Consider the following 20,318-nt stretch of genomic DNA (forward strand, 5'->3'; position numbering starts at 1 on the left):
ACTGCCAGAGGCCATGGCCACCGCCTTATCAGCACCCAATCAAGAAAACGCAAAACCGGAACAAATTCAGGAATGGTGCTCTACGTCGTATTTTCAATTCCTGAATGAATTCATGAATGGCAATGAATGAGTTAACCTTAGTCTGTGATTCAGATATTTTTAGGCTAGCAGAGAAGGCCTTGCAGGCCCTGATGGCCCACCACTGATTTAGCTACATGAATTTTTGCCACTATGATACACAAAGAGCATTGTTTACAAAAACATTATTTTCTTCCGCCATTGCACAATTGCTATCTTGTACCTTGTATTGATATTATTGATAAAATATGTAACAAGGTATCGGATCAAAATTCTGATTTTGCTGCTGTTATGATATCATATCGTGAGTTAATTCTACTATTGAAATTGAGATCTCACATCATGACATTGTTCTTTTTCTTGAGGTGATTGGATTGGATTTGTTAGTCTCGCAGTGGAGACATTTACATTCCACAGCAGCAAAGTTATGAAAGGAATGAAAGAAGTAGAAAAACGTGGTCAATGACTACTCATTTGTTTCCAATCTCCTTCCGACATTTCCAGAGTCGTCCTCTGCATGATGCAACGTTTCCACCAGGCCTCATCACATAGCTCCTCTACTCCCCGTGCAGACGTTGCTTTAAGGCAGAGGTGCTGATGGGGGAAACAAGTCGGCCATGTTGGTGGTTCTGGTGAGTAGCTCTGTGTGTGTGTAGAAGGGGGGTGAGGTGGGGCGGCTCTGACAGAGGAGCCCTGCAGGACCATTTGCGCTGAAGCTCATTTACGCAGCGACACTTAATTGGCTCCAACAATTAATTAATGTGTTGGAAAGTTGGCACCAAAAGTTCATTTAAGAGGGTTTTAATAAGCAATTAGAGGAAAAGCAGCGAAGAGGGGGGAATTAGCCTGCGCCAATGTCTGGCACATCCGACTGTAAGCGAAACCCCCCTAAGCCCCGCCCCCTGTTATTTTTTTTTTTTTAGTCGTTCTCATTGACCTCTCACTTTTTTTTGAGAGGGTGATGAATGGCCAAGCTGCCATTAGAACTCCATTATACGCCTTTCAGGGGTTGTCGCCACGTTCCTTTAAAGCCACGATGACCTTATATTGTGTCAAAAACTCCCTCCCACATTCACGCCCCGCCCCCACCCCCCTCATGGCCCCTCCCTGCGCCACCTCTTGTCCCACCGCCCGGTGTAAACTATCGCATGACTAATGAGCGTAGCAGGTTGGAATTCTGGGGAAGATGTCCTTGGAAGACGAATGCATTTTGCGGCGGAATAATTAGCTTAATTAACAAATTCTGCATGCATATTCATCAGCTTATTAATGTCCGCGTTGCGCCTTGCTTGATGAGCAACATAATAATAACCCCGCTTCATTTGCGTATGTGTGTTCATACTCACGCCTTGTCCCCCCCCCCCCCCTCCTCTTAAAAAAATAAAATTGCTTATCTTATAGTTGTCCACACACACACACACACACACACACACACACACACACACATAAAAACGAAAACGGCAAATCGATATTGTCTCAGCTGATTTAGGAGAAAGCCAAATTACGCCTGTGACTCTGCATACCTATATGCCTGTGTTATACTGCCCCCTGCTGGGTGGCATCCTGAACTACAGTAACCCCTTGCGAATTCGCGGTTCGGTTATCTTGGTCACGGATTTTTTTCCATCCATTTTCCGTACCGCTTATTCCTCATTAGGGTCGCGGGGGTGCTGGAGCCTATCCCAGCTGTCTTTGGGCACGAGGCGGGGGACACCCTGAATTGGTTGCCAGCCAATCGCAGGGATTTTTTTTCGAACCTAAAAAAAAAAGCCGCAAATGGCAGCTAAAGTCACTACATTACAGTACTTTAAAGGACAACCAACACAATTTTTTTGTTTCCGAACTGACATCAGAAAAACGTTTTATAGCATTTCAAATACCCAAAACACGCAGGCTGATATTTTTAGTCCAATGAAAAACACTAATAAAAATGACTTAGTGTCCCAAAACTACTTCATATTGACCTCAGAAAGTTTCAATTTCATAAGGTCCCGCCCCCTTGTTCGTGATGTCACGCCAACACGTCTTGCCTTGCTCGAGAATCAAAACAATGGCTTCAGATTCGGAGAAGATGCTTTCTTGTTACTCATCCGGTTATGAATATGATTCAAATAGTTCTGAAGAGGAAAGCATAAATATTTGCAATCGATTAAAGAAGTCTTTTCGTATCATTTTGAGCCATCAGGACTCCAATGTAGCGTCCCAGAAAATGCACAAGATGGCGCCCAAGCTCCGTTGGAAATGGGCTGATTTGTCTGCTGGGAATTTGTGTCAACTAGTATCAAATAGTAGTCTTGGTGCAACACACAACGATTCACCATCGCATTATTTATGTTTTTCCTTCTAATTTCGCCATCAACACGAAGTTTTCAGACCAAATAAAGTACCCAAAATGCATTGTGTGTCACTTTCTCGGTCAGGGGGCGTTCCTGACGTGACGTCATGTCAGGCATCGTCATCAACTCGAAAACAAGACTTTCTGAATATTCAGCGCGAGTCTTAAAATGTAAAATATAGCTATATGCGGTGGAATCTTTGTAAAATACGCTCAGTAGAAGTCATTTGAAGTGATTTTACAAATAATGGACGCAACTTGTCCGGAGGTGTCGTTTGTCCTTTAAGTCAATCAGTCCGGTGAGCGAACGCTGCACATGCACATTCCTCCACCTTATTTATGGCGCCGCTGGATATCAGACGACGATAAATGCGATTGGAAGGGTGTGCATGTGTTTTGCGTGACTCTGTTTTTAGGCGCGCATGAGACACGAGTCGACCGCCTTCCTGCTTCCTGCTTCCTGTTTGGTTCCCATCGTGTTATTTATTCATCCCCCATCAGTCTTATCCTTAACTTATTCATCCCTCGCTTTTGAAGTCGGGCTTGATGAAGTGTATTTGTGTGTGTTTGTGTGTTTGAGAGCTTCCCTTCTGATGTTTTATTTTGAAAGAAACATCGAAGCTCGAATGGATGGCGATGAACCAATAACGTCTTTTTAGTTCCTTGATTGTACGCTTGAAGGGCTCGCCGAGCGCGTTTAGTGTTTGCTATCACGCTAGATTTGTATTCCAAGTCGCATATTGTGTGTGTGTGTGTGTGTATATTTGCACTAGTCTCTTTGAGTTCCACTTGTAACCTCTCGTTGCTGTGTGTGTGTGTGTGTTTAACCGCTTCTTCTTCGACACACACAATGACACAAAAATGCCCCACCGGAGTCAGACGTGGGAAGGATACGTGTGTTGTCTTCTTTCGTGGCGTGTCTTTTTGAGGAGGTGACGAGTGGGAAAGAAGGGCGTCAGCATGCCAGCGCAATGGTGTGTGTGTGTGTGTGTGTGTGTGTGTGTGTGTATGATGCCAGCTTGCCTTCAGACAGCAGCAGTTTGCTGAGTGAGAATTAAAAGTAGGGAGAGATGCCAAGCAAGTCCCCTGGGACCCATAGAAGAGACAGAAGAGGAAATAAAAAAAGAGGATTTTTAACACACACACACACACGCACGCACACAGTCGTCACAAAAGAGAAAAAAAAGTAGAAATACACATTAATCACTGCCAGTCACTAATTTATTCGTGTATTGACAATATGACGTAGAGCGCTGTTTTTTCTTGCTTGGATACCGATAAAGCGCGAGCCAGACCTCTGGCAATGTTTTTACCTTCCACAAGGGGGCAGCATTCCCCTATTTTCCCCTGTATGCGTTTTGTTCCAGCTTTAGCTGTTGTTAAAGCGCTATATAAACCAATATGCATGTATTGCATTGTATTTGCTATCTGTTAGCTATCTATTGGCTATCTATTAGCTTGCTAGCTTTCTGTCTCTTTGAGTTACTTCTGGGGTGAGTGAACGCTGAGGCATGTGGCTGCCGCTGCTCACTGGCATATAAACTGATCCTGCGACTAAAGTGACCTTGAGAGTTTTGAAAGGTGCTTAGAAATGAAATGTATTATTATTATTATTATTATTATTATTTTGGAGAGCCGCCCTCATTTCAAGATCATATCACTCCAGACCCATATCATTTAGGAATTAACTTTTTTTTCTGATGAAAGAAAAGAGTCTAAGGTTTCGAACGCTTCATTTAATGTTTATAAAGTCCTAAAACTCAATATTCTGTTAGTCCTGGAAATTGAGTGACAATGACAATAACCCTGGCACTGAAGTGGACACATTTTTGCACATCGTCTGGCTATGAATGAGTTTAAAAAAAACATGTAGCTTATATACAACCAACTCCTTTTTACTCTCGTCAGCTCCCTGAGGGTGAAAAAGGGCATTTTGTCACAATACTTTTGCCCATTTTAGTGTAGCATCAAGATGGCCGCCCCCCCCCCCCCCCCCCCCAAACACCCCTCTCCGCCTTCTTGTCTGTCTGTCTCTCCGGGTCTTGGTGGTCCCGAGTGAGGTGACACCTAGTGTGCCATCATGTGACACTGAGTTGTCACCTCCCACTTCCCTTGCATCACACCTCTACCCCCTGCTGGGCTGGACCCGTCAAAAAACACACACGCACGCACACACACACACACACACACACACACACACACACACACACACACACACACACACACACACACACACACACACACACACACACACACACACAGCATGACACCTCCTCCTCATGTTCCTCTGTGGGAAGTGAATATCACTTTGGAATTCTTTATTGCTACAACTTTTTTTGCATCTACGCATAAAGTATGATATGGTTTTCTATATGGTCTAGTTCAGGGGTGGGCAAACTTTTTGACTGGCGGGCCATAATGGTTTCTAAAATTTGACAGAGGGGTCGGCCAGGCCAGGAGCATTTGGAGGGAGTGTATAAAGCATTAAATATAGTGTGTGCAGCACAGTAAGAACACTACAACCCAATTTATTAACTTTCTTTCAAACGTGAAAAATAGCCCTTAGCAGTTCATACATTTGTCTCACGGAATATGCAATATATGGCATTTACATACTATTTCGCGGATACCTGGAATATGGGGCCAGCAACTTTTCATAGTTGTCTGCCCTGGTGTCCGCTAGCTTTTTGTCATGAGTTTCAGACACTGTTTTTACTATAATTTAGACAAGTTCGGCGGGCCGGATTAAAAAGCCTAACTCTAGCTCCAGTTCCTCTATTTACATTCTCTGGCTCTATTTTAATTTTGACTACATACAGTTTGACTGTGTAAAAGTTAAGATATGCAATATATGTTGTAAATTTTGCAGTTATGATATTATTGCGATAGTATTTTGCCTTACATGTACAATATTTTCCGGTATATAAGGCGCACCCAAAAGCCTTGATTTTTCTACCAAAGATGACCTTGTGCCTTATACACAGGTGTACTACGATAGCGCCTTATAATGTGGTGTGCCTTATACAGTGAGACCTCAACTTACAAACACCTCAACTTACAAACTTTTTGTCTTACAAACGTCAAATTTATGAAAATTAAACCTTATAATAAGCACTATTTTCATAATACACACCCACCACGGCTGGCGGAGTGATCTTCGGCGGAAGCACACAACCGAACAGCACCAGAGGTTAAGTTACCAACAGTCCTTATGGAAGGTGACTCTCCTTCCATCTTGCCATCAACGACCATCAAAAAGGTAAATAAAACTTTATTTTACAGCACAGTTTATTTCTTTAATTACAGTCGTCATGTAATGTGCCTCTCTTTCCAAACAGCAATTCCCTTTGACCTCCGACCTCCAACGCCATTCCATCAAGCCATAAATGACCATCACAAATGTAAATAAAGTGAATTTATGACACAGTGCAGTGCATTTCTTTCATTACAATACAATAGCACATTTATTATACATAGAATAAGGTATGTTATGTGTAGTTTTAAGGCTTATTTAGTTGAAAAGTGTATTTTATGGAAACCCGGGAACGGATTATTACCATTTTAATGGTTTCCTATGGGAATTTCTTTTTTGAGATACACACTCTGTCTGGGAACCAATTCCGTTCATAAGTTGAGGTCTCACTGTATTTGGAAAACTTTTATGTATTTATCTATTTATATATTATAATTGGAAAACATTTTCTATTCATTAAAGGTGCGCCAAGAAATAATGTATTTTTGGCCTCCAATACTGCAAATTTGAGGTATCCCTATCCAAGCCGGGAAAATCGCCAGTTCAATCCCACTATACATCCAGTACCGTTCGCATCAAAACGACAACATAGCGAGAGGAAAAAAAAAACATCTTTGCAGAATTTTGTCGAATTGGCTCGTTCAAAAATTGCGCAAAGAGTTTTGGGCTCCCGCAGGAACATTTCTAAACATTCCAGGCTGGTCATCAAAATGCCTTGCCAAAGGTGACAACAAATGAGAAGGCGAATAAATCAAGCGTGGATGTTTCCAGGAAGTTGGCAGGCGGCGCCCCCTGGTGAGGCGTCTCACTTGACCTATTGGGCTCGCTCCGGACCGCAGCTGCCGCCACACCCGTGGCCGCTGCCCGCCTCTTCCGTGGCGATTGAGATATTTTCGCATTAGTTGGTGTCAGGAGTAAATTAGAGGCCAGATCTGTTTTCTAATCAGAGCACAAGCAGCGTGTTAGAGGAATTAGGGCGACAGCTGCCGGGAGCTTTTTTTATTCCTCTTTGCCGCAGCCTCAGACAGGCGGACCCCAGCTCAGGGACCACCTCTTTACCGCAGCCACCTGTCAACATCGCTATGCGGGTGTGCGTACGCATATGAGTCATATGTGTGTGCGGGTGTTCGTTCCCCTCTCTCATAGACATCCTTGCATACGTGCGAGTCCATCGCTGCTTGCTCACACGCGCCAACACCGTCTGGCGCGCTGACCCGCCGCCATCTTAAAAGCTAAATGACAGTGCAGGTTGCACGCCGGCAGACGTGTTTTTTTTTTGCCGTGTGAGAAGATCCGATGAGCGATCAAATCCGGAGCTTGGCAGGCCTCGGATATGTTTACTTATAGATAGGTTATATATTCTACCCTTAATCTGTACTTTATAATACAGTAAAGTCTCGTTATATCGATATTCAAGGGAGTCCGAAAAAATATCGATATAACCGGGACTATCGATATATCCGACCCTGTTTGCATGTAATTTTCTCCGTGCGTGCATAGAAATAGTATCGATATAACCGGGACTATAGATATATCCGATATCGATATAACCAGACTTTACTGTAATATAAATTTTGAGGGCCTGGGAGGAGTCCAAAATATTTGCCCTTTTTTGCGCTCGCTTAACTCATTCACTGCCATTCACGAATTTATTCGGGAATTGAAAATATGACATAGAGCGCAATTCGCGAATTTGTTCAGGTTTTTGTTAAAGAGACAGGCAGACGACAGAGAGAGAATGAGCAAATGGATAGAAGACAGTGAAATTTGGACTTGTTTCAACTTTGCAGAGTGTAGACTGAAAGGTTAAAATATTCCATCAATCATGCTCCACAAATAACCCGCACAAGTTATCTGTACCCTTGATGCAAAAAGCTATCAACCCAGCTAAACAGAACACTATTGATGAGGAACTAGGTAAAATTATCGCAGAGAAAGCACCTACAAGGGATCATTCCTCAAGATGGTGAAAGAAGAAGGCTACGTTCCTCATCAAGTGTTTAATGCTGATGAAACCGGCCACTCCATTCCATCTAGCCATCTAGTCACAAAGGTAAATAAAACGACTTTATTATATAGTACAGTTTATTTCCTTAATTATAATAACATAGCACATTTATTATACATAAAATAAGGTATATTTTGTGTAGTTTTAAGGCTTAAAAGTATGTTTTATGGGGACCTGGAAACGGATTATTCTCATTCCAATGGTTTACGATGGAAAATTAATTTTTGGGATACACAATTTTAGCCTTACACACTCTGTCTGGGAACCAATTAAGTTCGTAAGCCAAGGTATCACTGTACTTGTTGTGAACGCATCGTATAATGTTCTGTTTCAAATGTGTGAAAACAAACCAACATTGCACCTACATTGGACCAGAAATAACCTGTTAGCCGTGAGCTATTAATACCATTTTATTTTGAAATTTGGCAATCAGCACACAGTCACACAAGCCCACATTGTGTGAGTGAACATGAAGCGAAATGACACAGCAACCAGACCCATCTGGACCAGGAATACAAAAAGCACATGTCGCCCTTTTTTAAACTTCAAATTTCCATCTCATGGCTGCCGATGCAAATTTTCCTGCACGTCGGATGCGCGTATTCATACACACGGTGTCATAAATAGAGGTTGAGTGGCGACGGCGGGCCTGGATGCCAGCCAGCTCTGCACCAGCTCACTGGATAAATTATTAACATCGGCTGAGTGTGTGGAAGAGGCCACGTCAAAGCGTCGATTTAAAAAAAAAAAAATTTCCCCCCGAACACAGAGCAGGAGAATTTGGGATGGGAACAGGAAATAAAACCCTTGGATGGCAACTGAATACTAATGCGGCTGTTGTGTGTGTGTTTGAGCAGAGTGAGGGGCGGGGAAGAGCGATAGCGAGATATCTGGTAACGTTGGTTCTGATCCAAAGAGTAAATGTTGCGCTCATTGATGGATAGCGTGCCAGCAAAGAGGCTCCACACAAAAGATAGAGGCAGAATAAGCTGCCTACCCCCTCCCAGCGCTCCTGCTACCGCCGTCGCTGTCGTATTTTGACTTTGATGAGCAAAAACATCCATACTTAGCGTGTGAATGTTCGTAGTACCAAATATCAGTATGTTCGTCATGTTAATAGTATGATATTGGCATTCTTTAGGCACAAATGAATCTAAATGGAATGAAAAGAATTTAAAAAAAATCCAGTACAGTGATACCTTGACTTACGAACTTAATTGGTTCCCAGAGAGAGTGTGTAAGGCGAAAAGTGTGTATCCCAAAAATGAATTTCTCATAGGAAACCATTAAAATGAGAATAATCCGTTCTCAGGTCCCCATAAAACATAATTTTCTATTTTCTAAGCCTTAAAACTACACCAAATATACCTTATTTTATGTATAATAAATGTGCTATGGTATTATTATTATTAAGAAATAAACTACTGAATAAAAAAGTCATTTTATTTACCTTTGTGATGGTCGTTGATGGCTTAATTGAACGGAGTGGCCGGTTTCATCAGCATTAAACACTTGAGGAGGAACGTAGCCATTTTCTTTTTTGGAGATTGGCTTCACTCTCTCTCTATCTGTAACCCCCCCCCACCCCCTCATTGCTGCCTTCTTGACCAATCATGTGGCTTTAACCGACAACTGGGGGCGGGGAATAGAGGACCAAAACAAGCCGGCTGCCATTTAATTTTAGGAGAACGGGCTCGTTCGCGAACGACACATCACTCATTGTGGCAGCGCCGTGTGTATCCCGAAAAATAGTTCGTATGCCAAGGTAAAATTTTCATAAACTTAACGTTCGTAAACCGAAAAGTTCGTAAACCAAGGGGTTCGTAAACTGAGGTATCACTGTACAGTGATTCAAAATTTGACGAATAAAAGTGACATTAGCTTTGCTAGCAGCTAACCTTTGCCCCTAGGTGATGTATACAGTATTTCTCTCGAAATGTATTTAAATCGTATTTATATACCGTCATATCAATATCATTCTTCAATTTTTTATAATGTACTTGATGCCCGCTATGCTAGCAGCTAGCATTTAATGTATGATGGATTCCCCATGGTTGACACATAGAATATCAATGCCATCGCCATGTATCTGTATCATACATGTTTTTCTTCTTTTATCATTTATGTAAAAATTGGTGTCTGGAAAAATAGGTGTTTTGGCACAATCAGGGTTGGGAAACAATGAGCTATATGATATAGAATTTAAAAATGTAGTCAGTGATATTCTGAACCAAATATAACATAAAACTTTTCTAGGAACTAAAAATAGATGCTTATTTGTCGATGCGTTTTTTTTTATTTCTTTTTTTGCCCGAGAGGCGGCCACACACACACACACACACACACACACACACACACACACACACACACACACACACACACACACACACACACACACACACACACACACACACACACACACACACACACACACACGCACACACGCACACACACACACGCGCACACACACACACACACACACACACACACACGCGCACACACTTTCCTCATCGTCCTCCTCTCTGGCGGGGGCATGGAAGGGGTGAAGTGATCTGTGCGAAAGCCTCCTGTTCGATGCGCCGAGGCTGAGGAGGATTGTGGGTAACGGCTGTCTGCAGGGGTTGGGGCGGTGAAGGTGGTGTAGTCGAGTCAGTGATGAAGGGGAGGGGTAGGTAGGATGGGTTGCCGGGGCGGGCGGCAGCAGATGGCGTGCCACACTGCGAGGCCCGTCGGCTGGCATCCAGAAAAGGAGGCGGGGGGGCGGGGGTAGCGAAGGGATTGGTGGGGCACCGCTCCCAAAGTGCCAGCAGGCATCAAGGGAAGGAGAGGCAGAGGTGAGGGGCTTCGGCGGGAGACGGTGCTGCTAGACGTTGTCAGATTAGAGCTCATAAACTCGATTGTGCCGCTAATTGCGAAAGGAGGACGACAACCGCCTCCCACTTGTCTTTCAAGTCCAAGTCACAAGCTGCGGTTTGACCTTCTCAAGATGGCCTCCTACCGCAGCGTGACTTTGGCGTCGGGTCGTATGACAAGCTGATCGGATGTGACACAAATTTGGCAAGCCTGGAGTCAAGGTGGCGCGAGACTGACACCGGGTTAGCGAGATTGTTGTTTTCAACGTATGTCCATTTGACACTTGCGACTAAGCGTGTCCAGACCTTTTCTTCCAAGGGTCTCTTACATTTTTCACACTACTCTAAAACCGAAGAATCAGGGTCGATAAGCTGTCTAGCTAGCTAGCTAGGTAGCTAGCTAGCTAACTTTTCCTGTGACTGTAAAGTGACCATGGGAGTTTTGAAAGGCTGTATATAAATGAAATGTATTAATAATAATAATAATAATGATTTTATATACAGACACTTCCGAACAAGATATGTTCGTAAGGTGAATTTGTTCATAATTTGCTTCACTGCTATATTTTGTATGGAATGTATGTTTAAGGCCTATATAATAATAATAATAATAATAATAATACAGTAAAGTCTAGTTATATCGATATCGGTTATATCGATAGTACTGCTTATTACGATACTATTTCTATGAACTCAAGGAGAAAATTACATGCCCGCGGGATCGGATATATCGATAGTCCGGTTATATTGATATTTTTTCCGACTCCCGAGAATATTGATATAACGAGACTTTACTGTAATAATAATAATAATAATAATACATTTAATTGTGTTTAAGATTTATATAAGTATGTTTAAAGCTTGTATAAGTAACCTGGAATGGTTTGTACTAATGTAAATGTTTTTAGCATGTTGGGATAACGTTTACATACTCTGGCACTGTGACGAACTGGGCAAAGGAAAGCGTCACGTTTGTAGTAGCGGCGGAAAGAAGCACTACTTGGAAAACGGCGCGCAATACAAAATCTATCTTACAGCGTCTCTGTCCAAACATTTTTTCGACATATCGGCAAAAATGTTCGGATGTACCGTTGTTCGTAATGCAAATGTTTTTAAGTAGGGGAGCTGCCATTCCCAAATTTATTAGGATTTTGGTTTTTCTTGCGGGGGGGGGGGGGTGCCGATAAAGCGCTGGTCAGACCTCTGACAATGTTTTTCCCTTCCACGAGGGGGCAACATTTGCATTTTGTGCATGTTAGCGCTTATCACAGCTTCAGCTGTTGTTCAAGCGCTATATAAATCAATATGTGTGGATTGTATTTTGTACAGCCGCCCCCATTTCAAGCTCATAACTCCAGACCCATATAATTTAGGAATTAACTATTTTTTTCCTGATGAAAGACGATTGTCAAAGGTTTTTAACGCTGTATGGAATGTTTATGCAGTCCTAAAACTCAATATTCTGTGGGTCCTAGTATACAAGTGACAATGACAAAAACCCTGGCACTGGAGTGCAACCATTTTGCACGTCGTCTGCCAGTGAATGAGTGAAAGAATACGCATTTAATAATATGGAAAAGCTTAAAAAAGACAGCATAGTTTCTCTTCTTTTTCGGAAAGTCTAAACATGTAGAGCTCTTGATTCCTTCTAAGAACACAGAATGGCGCTGTCAACAAACGTTCTTTAACGCGGCTAATATTTTGTTTGTGGAAAGCAATCGCAGCCTAATTAAAAAAAACAACGTAATTTTGGTAAACATGACAGAAGAGCGACGCGCCGAAACACGGCATCAAAAGTCTCGCGCAGCTGCCGTTACCCGTCACGCTCACTCCAGAGAGCGCGTTGTAAATATTTCATGTCCCGTTGTCATTTTGCATTCACACGTGCACGTGGGATGCTAATGCTAACCCACATCTTCCAATCTGTGCTGTGTACATACACAAAAAATACTCGAGTGTATTCACTCTTGGGCCGTTTATTTGACCTAGTTGTTGTGGAAACTCACGTTTGACACTTTTCGTGGAGGTTGGCGGCAGATTTTTGAGGCGATCGCCTTGTTTAGCATTCGGGCACCTGGCATCACCTGTATGTTACAGAAAATGAGCCGGCGTCTCATTAAGGAGCACCTTCAGCCGAGCGTGCACACACGCAGACGCGTAAAAAAAAAACATTGCAACCCAAGAAGATTTGAACAGATGTTGAGGAATTTAAGATTCAGAAGAGAAGTGGGACTGCCCCCACCCCCACTAACCCCCCCCCCCCCCCCCCCCCCCATGGTGTGCTCAACCATTCTCCGCACACACGCACACACAATCAGTTTCATACTTGACATCAGGGCTGAGCAAACTTGGTGCTCTGGTGCTCCATTTGGTTTGGAAAAAAGAGATGAGAGGGGGGGGGGGGGCAAACAAACAACTTTATCATTTATTTTTTGTTTTAGAATATTCATCATTTTGAAATTGGATTAGTTTTAGTTTTCGACATTTGATTTGTATCTTTATTCATTGGTAATATGGATGACAAAGAGCGAAAACATGCGCTGATTGACGTGTGTTGAAATGCAAAATTCACATACAAAATATTTGTGGGGAAAAAATGCTGAGTAGCATTGATAATCATTTTATATGAAAATGGCAGATACATTGTAGGAAAAAACAGCCCCTTTCGTAAAATAAATAAATACATACATATATACATGAACACATAAATAAATAAATGAATGAATAAATACATGAATTAATACATGAATGAATGAGTGAATGAATGTGTGAATACATAAATGAATACATAATGATAATTGTATACATACATACAATAAATACATAAGTAAACACATAAATCAATACATAAATAAATACACAATCAAATAAATAAACAAACAAACAAATGAATAAATAAATACATAAATAAATAAATATATATACATGTACATACATACATGAACAAATAAATAAATGAATAAATACACAAAAATAAATATATACATGCATGCTTGCATACATACATACATACATACATACATACATACATACATACATACATACATACATACATACATACATACATACATACATACCTTGAATTGTTGAAGCAAGTGATTGATTCATCTATAATTAATTGCAGTGAGGGTGGGGCAAATTAGGCATTGGCAATATTGACATTTGACTCAGCACTATTTAGACTTCGTTTTACTCCCTGCTGCTTTCTACTATCTTTGTGACTGTTTTATGTCCTGTATAGGATAGCTGTCCATGTCACAACTTCACTTGTTGTTAAAGCACTATATCAATCAACATGTATTGCATTGTATTATAATAATAATAATAATAATACCTTTCATTTACAAGCACCCTTCAAAACTCTCAAGGTCACTTTACAGACACAGGATCAGTTTTTCTGCGGGTGAGCAGCAGCAGCCACATGCGCCAGTGTTCACTCAACCTGGAAGTAACTCAAATAGATATAAAGCTAGCTAGCTAGCTAACAGATAGGTAAAAGATAGATAGATAGACAGCCATATAGCTAATAAATAGCCAGTTACATAGCTAGCTAGCTAGCTAGCCAGACAGCTAATAGATAGCAAATAGATAGCCAGCCAGGTATATTTTATTGTATTGTAATCAAATATTTTCGTGCACCATACTTTGCCCACCTCCTGCGGCACATTTCTCTTCATATTTTACACTAAATAGATGCATCTTGTGCACATACACTGCCCCCACCCCCCCGTCACCCACACCCCCGCCTCCAGGGCTCGCCCCTCCCACTCCCTCTCATAAGAGTGCACCATGTGGCACTTTATTCCCCCTGGCACCAAGCAGCCCCTCTGCCAGCCCCACATTGTCCGCTGCCTGCTGGAGAGCGTGTGCCCAAAACATGCCCCCACCCCTCTCCTTTCGCCCACTCACTTTTATTGTCTTTGCAATACACTGAGACCAATGCACACGTGCCAGCTTCTCCAAAATGCATACCTGTGATAAATGTGTCGCGTGTGTAGGGTCATCTTTTGAAAAAAAAAAAAAAAAATCACGGCTTTTGGGTATGCCTTATACACTGGAAAATACGATAAATAAACGAATGCCAACTGTCTCAAGACAATCAAAAAACAAAAACAATAAAACACTTTTAATTAGTGTAGCATTTGGTATTGTTTTACTGGACTCTCCCCCATACAAGAGGAAATTACATTATCACCAACCATGCTGTAAATATATATTTTTCATTTTTATGCATATTGTAAATTGAGGGCACCAAAAAAAAAGCCGCTTAATTTAATTACATTTGACAGAAAAAAAACAATCAAATCACCATGTAACAGAATGCGCGACAGCTCGCGTCAACAACAAATGCAGCTGGGAATTAAATAAAAGAAACAATTTGAAGAGGAAATGGACAGAAATACATAAAGCAAAGCGCTCAGTATTCAAATCATAAATAACTGTAGAGATTAAAAAGTTTAGAGTCAAAGAAAGTTTCCCCTGTAAAACTTTTTTACTTCTAATAGAGTTAAATTAGCAGCGCCACGTAGCACAGCTGCTCCAAAGGGGACTCGACGGCGTCTCGTAGCTTCTCGTTAGCCTCGTCTCTCCCTGTGCTGTGAGCTCGGGTGAGAATTAGCCGGCTTTAGCGGCTCGCCTTGGCTGCTAATCCCTTTAATCTACGACGGTGGAAGGAGGAGGAAGGATTTACTTCCTTTTTTGGCACTCGAGGAAACAAACACAACAATCCAACGGTGGTAAACTTTTGATGGAACGCTATTTCAAGTGTGAAGTATCGTATTTAACCTTTATTCACCACATTTGAAAGTCAGGATGGATTTAGATTGAGGACTTGTTGTGTTAACATTAAAGGACAACCGACGTCTCCGGATACGTTGTGTCCAGAATTTGTAAAATGGCTTCAAATGACTTCTACTGAACGTATTTTACAAAGATTCCACCGCATAGAGCTATATTTGATGTTTTAAAACTCCTGCTGAATATTCAGGAAGTCTTGTTTTCGAGTTGGTGACGATTCCTGACGTGACGTGAAGGAACGCCCCTGACTAAGAAAGCGACACACAATGCATTTTGGGTACTTTTTTGGTCTGAAAACATCGTTGTCGTGCGGCGAGACAGCAAGCAGGTGGAAAGTTGATAAAAGTTCACTCAGCCAGATACAGGAAGGGTATTGTGAGTTTTCTTTATTTGAAGTTGATATCAGTTTTCGGCAGGCCCCAGGTAACACTGCTCTCCAGGTTGTCCTTTGTCCCTCTTCTTCCTCCTCAAAGTGACTGGCTCAGTCTAGTTTTAAAGGTGCTTCACCTGAGCTTCTGGCCAATCAGATCCCAGCGGCAATTGGCCATTACCAGGTGGTTGCAATCACCTTCTCAATCAGTCTCAGTCAATTAGTGGTCGCCCAACTCGACTGCTTTGGATGGGGAGAAATGCGCACCTTTCTCCCATCCAAAATCCAGAACACACAAAATTATTTAACATTTCTTTTAGCATCATGACAATCGTGTTGATGGCGAAATTAGAAGGAAAACACACAAATAACGCAATGGTGAATCGTTGTGTGTTACACCAAGACTACTATTAGATACTAGTTGACACAAACTCCCAGCAGACAAATCAACCCATTTCCAACAGAGCTTGTGCGCCATCTTGTGCATTTTCTGGGAGCTACATTGGCTTTTGACATGATCGGCGGTAGAAACGGTCGAATTGACTGTTAATTTTGAGGAAGTTATGGGTAAACCGGGATTTAATTTCAGAGAGGCAGAGTGAAAGGGAAGAAGGTGGAAGAGAGGCGTCGGGTTTGCTGGAGAGATAGAGGTGGGTGTCATCCGCAAAGCAATGAAATTGTATACCAAATTTACAGAGACTATTGCCAAGGGGCCCCGTAACCTCGTACTTCGAATGTTCGTAAATTGGGGAGCGTCTGTATACACTTGAGATAATTACATACAGTAAAGTCTCGTTATATCGATATTCAAGGGAGTCCGAAAAAATATCGATATAACCGGGACTATCGATATATCCGACCCTGTTTGCATGTAATTTTCTCCGTGCGTGCATAGAAATAGTATCGATATAACCGGGACTATCGATATATCCGATATCGATATGACGAGACTTTACTGTACTTTAAAAAATTGCTTGATTTGTTGCCAAAAAAAAAATCCCTGCCTATTCCATCATTTCCCCGTGACACTTTTCCAATTCCATGAACATTGTGAAAGACCCTCCTCACCGACCCCACCTCCCCATTGAAGTAGCATAAGAGAATTAATCCAATCATCGTGACCGAGCACACGTTACCATTAACAACCCCGCCCTCGACGCCACTGACAGACCCCACTCACCCCCACCCCGAACCTCTCCGGACTACCAACGCTCCCGCGGGAAGGCCTGCTCTGGAATGCTGCTCATGGGGAAGAATCTGGCTGCGGGCGTTCAATATGTCACATGTGTCTGCGCAAGGGGTGGGTGTGGGGGGGGGGGTCCCTCCTACGACGGGTTTCGAGGTGGTGCATTGGGGCGCTGGCAGGTCGGCGTGTTGGAGTGCCACAGATTAAAGGTTTAAAGGGTTGTGATTAACAGGCTCAGGACACTCTGGGCTGGGGGGGGGGATTAAGGGGGAATTAAGAGATCCTGTGCATCTGCACATCAGATATTCATTAGAGGGGGCTTGTCCTCAACTATTGGCTGGAATCTGCGTCGTCTTTCAGGAGATGTACGATCGGAACTTTCTAACAACTCCAAATGTCTTCCTATAGAGATGTGACAAAATGTTTCAATAATAATTCATCACACGTTTTCTAATACCATATTAAAGTGCATTTAAAGGACAACCGACGACAAGTTGTGTCTATAATTTGTAAAATCGCTTCAAATGACTTCCACTGAGCGTATTTTACAAAGATTCCATTGCATATAGCGATATTTTACGTTTTAAGAATCGCGCTGAATATTCCGGAAGTCTTGTTTTTGAGTTGGTGACGAGTCTGTACATGACGTCACTAAAGGAATGCCCCTAACCGAGAAAGGACATACCTTGCATCACCTCAATGCATTTTGCGGTACTTTGTTTGGTCTGAAAACTTTGTGTTGATCTTTACACGGAGCTTTGTCGCCTCTTCTGCCTTTTTTTTGGGTACTGTGAGTACTAAAGAGTTTGTCACTACATTTCTCTCCGGATGCATCAAAATGACCGGAATAAATTCTTTAATCGATTGCAAACATGTATGCTTTCCTCTTCAGAACTATTTGAATCATATTCATAACTGGATGAGTAACAAGAAAGCATATTCTCCGAATCTGAAGCCAGTTTTGATTCTCCAGCAAGACGTCTTGGGGTGACACGAACAAGGGGGCGGGACCTTCTGAAACTGGCCACTTCCGGGTTCAATTTGAAGTAGTTTTTGGACACTTTAAGTCATTTTTATTGGTGTTTTGCATTTGACTAAAAATATCATACTGTGTGTTCTGGGTATTTTAGATGCTATAAAACGTTTTTCTGATGTCACTTAGGAAACAAAAAAGTGATGTCGGTTGTCCTTTAAATAGCTTTCAAATGTTGTCTAGATTATTGTTCTGTGACATATAATAAGGAAATAATGGAATTTTTAATTTTCGAAATATGAGGGGATCTTCTGCCTGTAATTACACAGTTAAAACAATAAAAATCTCTGACCGTTCTTTATTGCAGTTGAAACTATCATAACTTTCTCAATTTTTGGCAGATTTTCAAGAACAAGTTAGGTACCATTGGAAAGCTTTTGAAATTTTAAACAAGAACAGAAAACACAAGCAAAGATTCAAAATCTAAATTAGCAAATATCAACGATCGAATGCAAGCAGAATTTCGTCGGATATCAAAAATGGCTGTCACTGAATACTAGGAAAGAAAATTGTGAGCTCTAGAAATGTATATGCTAATGCTTCTTTTTGATTGAAACTAGGCAGTTATGGAGAAAAATATATATTCCACCACTTCTATGAGTTATAAAAATACAACTTACTCACCTTTATAAACTGTAGTGTTAGCAAAAAGAGCGTAAACTTCAATCAAATTTTCCCCCCATTTCTCATTGTCGTATTCGGAAATTTCAAGAACCAGAATAGAGGGAAACGTGTAATACGTCATCATAAGCTGCTTAGCTTGGAAAATCCAGTGAAAAACGATTACGTACTTTACAAAAATGCAATGATATACGACTGTGAGTACAAAGTGCGCTCGGTTCACTGGACAGAAACAATCGTGGTGGAGCTGTAGCGTACTGTAGCGTACCTACTTCCTGTTAAAATTGTCTCAATATTATTCCACTGGATTTGAAATTTTAATTTAACCTAAAATCATTCATTTCCCAACTTCATTTCCTTCTTTTTAAACTGTTGCTGCTAACTAGAGGTGGATATTCCGACAGACTTTCAGCTAAACTCCTGACGCCTAAGGAAATAGGTCAGGGAAAGAGGGCGGGGGGGTAGTGGACGTGTTGAAAACTAGCAATGAGTTTGCCCGCCAATGCACAACAAATGATTGACACTTCATCTGTCCCGCCTTCTGTCACTGATTTTTTTTCCTAATGTTGGCGAAATAATTACAAAAATAAAAATCAGTCCAAGAGTTATATATGTGGAGGTCAGAGAGCACATTTTCAAAAGAGATTATTTTGTTGACATATGACTGTCAGATTTATCATGATACTTACTAAAGATTTGTTGAACTCATTCACTGCCAGATGATGTGCAAAAATATGTCCACTCCATTGCCAGGGTTTTTGTCATTGTCACTCAAATTGCAAGACCCACAGAATATTGCGTTTTAGGACTACATAAACATTCAATGTGGCGTTAGAAATCTTAGTCCCTCTTCATTCATTAAAACAAAATACAGTAAAGTCTCGTTATATCGATATCGGTTATATCGATAGTACTGCTTATTACGATACTATTTCTATGAACGCAAGGAGAAAATCAAGGAGAAAAATACATCGATAGTCCGGTTATATTGATATTTTTTCCGACTCCCGAGAATATCGATATAACGAGACTTTACTGTAGTTCATTCCTAAATTATATGGGTCTGGAGTTATATGAGCTTGAAATGAGGGTGGCTGTCCAAAATACACTACAATACATACAGATTGGTTATTTTATATGTGTGTGTGTGTGTGTGTGTGTGTGTGTGTGTGTGTGTGTGTGTGTGTGTGTGCGTGTGTGTGTGTGGGGGGGGGGGGGGAGTGGGGGGGGGTGGGTGTAGGTAGGTAGGATGGATAGATAGATCTTCATCTGCTTCTTTTGTAATTGCACAAAAATGGAGGCTTTGCGCGTGTCAACAACAACAGGCATTAGCCACACATCTTTTTGTTTTCTCTTTTTTTCTGTCTTTTGTCCTCTCTTGGCTTTTATTTCTTTTTTATTTTTTTTCTTCCTCCCGTTCTGCCTGCTGGTGAATATTTCATTGGCAGTGCGAGCCTGGTACATTAACCAGCGGTGCCAGTTGAGCTCGCTGCTTGTGGCTGTATAAAAATAAACACACTCTAGTTGTAATGAACAGATGTCACAGAATTTAACCCCCCACTCCCACTCCCACTACCTCTAGAGCGCCCACCCCCCTTTTCAACACACACTCGTACATATTTGAAGCCCATCTCCTGTCTTCCTCATTATCATCATCATCCTCGCTCATAAGGATGCACGCACGGTTCACGCCTAGAAGAAAATATCACTAAGGTCCACCGATTTGTTGTTTTTCTTCACATATGGAACGTTAAAATCAAAGTGGATTTGTATGTTGTGAATGTC

General features: G+C 41.6%; 1 long non-coding RNA gene across 2 annotated transcripts in view; it reads left to right on the forward strand.

Annotated features, from left to right (window-relative positions):
* The window catches only part of LOC148885374 (uncharacterized), a 34,439-nt gene that overhangs the window by 3,496 nt on the left and 10,625 nt on the right, over positions 1-20,318 (forward strand). For both annotated transcript variants that reach the window (XR_016118117.1, XR_016118118.1), the window contains one exon: positions 583-710. This is a non-coding gene — a long non-coding RNA (uncharacterized LOC148885374). The remainder of the gene's footprint in view (positions 1-582; positions 711-20,318) is intronic.

Source organism: Hippocampus bargibanti, linkage group LG17 (genome assembly GCF_051943395.1).
Source record: "Hippocampus bargibanti isolate YZ-2025 linkage group LG17, ASM5194339v1, whole genome shotgun sequence".
NCBI classification, from domain to species: Eukaryota; Metazoa; Chordata; class Actinopteri; order Syngnathiformes; family Syngnathidae; genus Hippocampus; species Hippocampus bargibanti.